This window comes from Eulemur rufifrons, unplaced genomic scaffold (genome assembly GCF_041146395.1).
Source record: "Eulemur rufifrons isolate Redbay unplaced genomic scaffold, OSU_ERuf_1 scaffold_48, whole genome shotgun sequence".
NCBI lineage: Eukaryota > Metazoa > Chordata > Mammalia > Primates > Lemuridae > Eulemur > Eulemur rufifrons.
The window spans coordinates 1,400,088-1,403,544 of record NW_027182830.1 but is presented as its reverse complement, the minus strand read 5'-3'; the positions used below and the strand labels follow the sequence as shown (position 1 = coordinate 1,403,544).

The 3,457-nt window shown below is 50.0% G+C and overlaps 1 pseudogene; it reads right to left on the bottom strand.

The window, feature by feature from the left end:
- Window positions 1–705: 705 nt before the first annotated feature.
- LOC138379529 (gremlin-2-like) lies at window positions 706–1,209 on the bottom strand (annotated as a pseudogene).
- Window positions 1,210–3,457: the final 2,248 nt, after the last annotated feature.

Sequence of the window (3,457 nt, the reverse complement as noted above, 5' to 3'; positions counted from 1 at the left end):
ATGGTGGCTCAGGGTGGGGGAGGGTGTGGCCTGCTGTGAGCAAGGTCCCCAGGGAAGGCCACTTCGGGATCCAAGTGGCTCAAGTTGTCTTCTTGGTATCAGGTTTGCGAGGAGAGCCCCTGTCCATGGACATCTTCATGTGACTTGTCCACAGCCGCGTGACAGTAGAGGCCGCGGGCAGCCTCCGGATCACAGAGGGAGCGCGCCCAGCCAGAGGTCCAGGGACCCGCGGGAGAGGTTTGGGGACAGCTCAGCAGAGTGACGCATCCTTCGCCCTCCGCTGCACGTGGGAGGGGGGCGAGCCGGAGTGTAGGGGGAGGCCAGGGAAATACTCGCTTTTCCACACGGTGGAAAATCACTGCCGGATTGACAGCGCATCGCCTGAAAGGTCCTCTCCCACGACTGGGTGGCGGGTGGAGGTGGTTTTCCAGCCGTTTCCTTCGGGCCTGATCCACAACCCGGTTCGGGGGGCTCTGGCGGGGCCCGGGGTCGGTCAGGGACACATCAGCAAAGCTCCACTTGCGGTGGGTCCACGTTCTGGACAAGGACACCATCAGCCCCAAGAGACGTGCTTGCCGCTGTGGGGGTGGGGGACACCAGGCAGCTCGTGAGTGGGCTCGGAGGGCAGGGACGGGGGCGGCGGCGGTGGCGGCGCGACCCAGCGGCGGGGGCGGGTGCAGAGCGGCGCTGCGCCCCCCGGGGCACTCACTGCTTGTTCGAGTCGCTCAGGTTCACGGACATGCACCTGCACTGCTTCACCTTCTGGAGTTTTTTGAGTCGGAAGGGCGGGTCCAGGCTGGGGCACTCGAGCTCCAGGAGGGCGGAGGTGACGCTCTGGGGCTTGCAGAAGGCGCAGGACCGGAAGGACTCCTCCTCCTCCTTCACCGGCTACGGGATGTAGAAGGAGTCGCACTGGCCTAGCAGGAGCGGTTGAGGCTGGTGCGGCTGCGGCCGCCGTCCTCGCTCACCGCCTGCCGCGGCGGCGGCGTCTTGCACCAGTCACTCTTGAGGTACGTGCGCTCCGTGACCACCAGGGCCTCCTGGCTGCAGGCCAGCACCTCCTGGATCTGGTGCTGCCACCTCCGAGTTGTTGCTGCTGCCGTCCTTGTAAGGCGAGGGGATGGTGCCCGCCGGCCGGTTCTTCCGGGCTTCTGCCACCGTCACCAGCACGGCCACCAGGAACAAGGACAGGGAAAGCCTCCGGAACATCCTGCAACGAGAAGAAGAATTAGAGGGGTTGGTTGGGAAGGCCGCTGGAGTGTGCGTTCCGCGGTTTTCCTTTGAATGCTGTAGAGCTGTTTTATTTCGAGAAGTGCCAGGTGGGGCGTGGCTGACTACTGGTTGCCCAGCGGCAGGTGGAGGCGAGAAGTGACTAAACAGTACACTTGTGTACTGCTGTTGATGGCACCCCAGATAAGGCCCCAAGACAAGGAGAGGGACAAAATGGTCAGCAAGTAATTGATAATACAGTTAGGAAACACACACGTGATGAGCAATCACAGAACTGCAAAGCAAATGCTGTCAAGAGATAGCTCGAGCCAGTTTGCAGAAGTACCAGTAATAGTTAATACCCAACATTTACTGTGTTTTAGTATGTTCTGGGTGACAGGTATTTCATTTGATCCTAAAAACAGCCTGAAGTGGGAGGTGGTGTTATGATCCTTACTCTGTAATGAAGGAAACCGAGGCCCACAGAGGTTGAGTTATTTGCCCAAGGTCACACGACCCCTGAGCAACGGCCCAGGATTTGAAGCCAGGCATCTACCTCCGGAGCCATCAAAATTAACCAGTAGACATGGATGTGATTAGAAAAACTAATAAGTAAAAAGTAGAAGGAAGGTGAGTGTGGTTCCCAAGTTTCTTAAAGATGAGTATTCAAGTTAGAAATGGACAGACTAGTAAAATTGTTGCATCTCTGCTTAGCATTACTTATAAATAATATATAACATTTAGCATGGGCCATCTGCACACAGATATTCAAATCATTCAAATGAGTCATAAATTAGATTCTCATGGTGAAAACCAATTCCTGGTAGTGAACAGAGAAATTTTCCAGGTTGCATTAAAACTCTCTGATGCCAATGCAAAGCTTGCCTACAGGAATGTATTCTATTTTCAGTCTTTGTGTCAGGACACTATCACACAAGTTCAACGGGGATGGGAATCGCAGAGAAATGAGTCTTACTCTATCTAAAATGTGTCTTGTAGGAGGCAAACCAAAGTCTGACTAAAGGGAAAGATGGACTTCAAAGTTTAATTCACACTCTCAATGTTTGTAGTTTCTTGAATAGTCTCAAGGAACACTAATAATTACCCAGCAATAGAGATGACACCCATCTCGTTTCACAGCGGTAGCTCCCAACATAGCTGTTGTCATCAGCATCATCTTCATGTTTATTCACTCCCTCTCTGCATATTTTACCACTTACAGAACTGAGTAAACTCCCATTCCTTTTACATGCACCCCCTAAAGTGGACATGCAACAATAATCTCCCCATATATTATTATATAGTTATAATGGTGAATATTAGTTATAATATTATATTTATCAGCCCAGAGTATAGAGAATGACTAAAATTTAATATTAAGCATGTTGAATTCCTCAAATTGTTAATAAATGTCATAAATTTATCCATGCTAATGTTAGTAGCACATATTTATTAGTTCTCAAAGCACATCAGACACTGATAGTTTCCCTTCATGTATGAACCTATTTAATTATCAGAGTTCTATGAAGTAGGTGGTATGATTTTCTACATTTTATGGATGAGGACTGGTTATGCGATCTTGGCAATGAGAGATTGCCAAGATCATATAACCAGTAGTATGTAAAGTACTTAAATCCAGGCATCCTGGCTCTGAAATCTGAGCTGCGGGTGAGCACCGCTGCCTCTTGGCTCAAAACAGGAGCAATGGCCTAGGTTCGCACAGTCGTGATCCTGCCACCAACAACATCTGAATCGCCTGCGGTGCTTTAGAATGCAGATTCCAGGGTCCACCCAAAAGCATTCTGCATCAATAGGCTGGGGAGAGATCTGAGATCTATATTTTTAAGAATTGCCTCAGGTAACTTTGATGAACACCAGTGACCCCAAATGATAGTGAGGGTGCAAAGGAAAAGCATCAGTTCTGCCCGGACAGGGAACAGGAAGAGCATAGAAAGTGACAACTAAACGGGTCCCTTAAAATCCTAATGGGATTCTTTAGGGTGATGACACTGGCAAAAGCATGGGAGTTAGGTCACAGAGATGACAACGGGCAATTGAGAGGAGAGGGGGGGACAAAAAGAAAGTTTTCTTTCTTTTTTTTTTTTTTTGAAAACAGTTTTTCCAACACAATTATTGCACTTTTAAGGCCTAGTTCTTAAAGGGCTCTTCTCATTCCTCCTTAGTTCCACACACGAAGTGTCATATGAAAATGGCCACGCTTCCAGCTGGCTCGTGGCAAGCGTCGAGT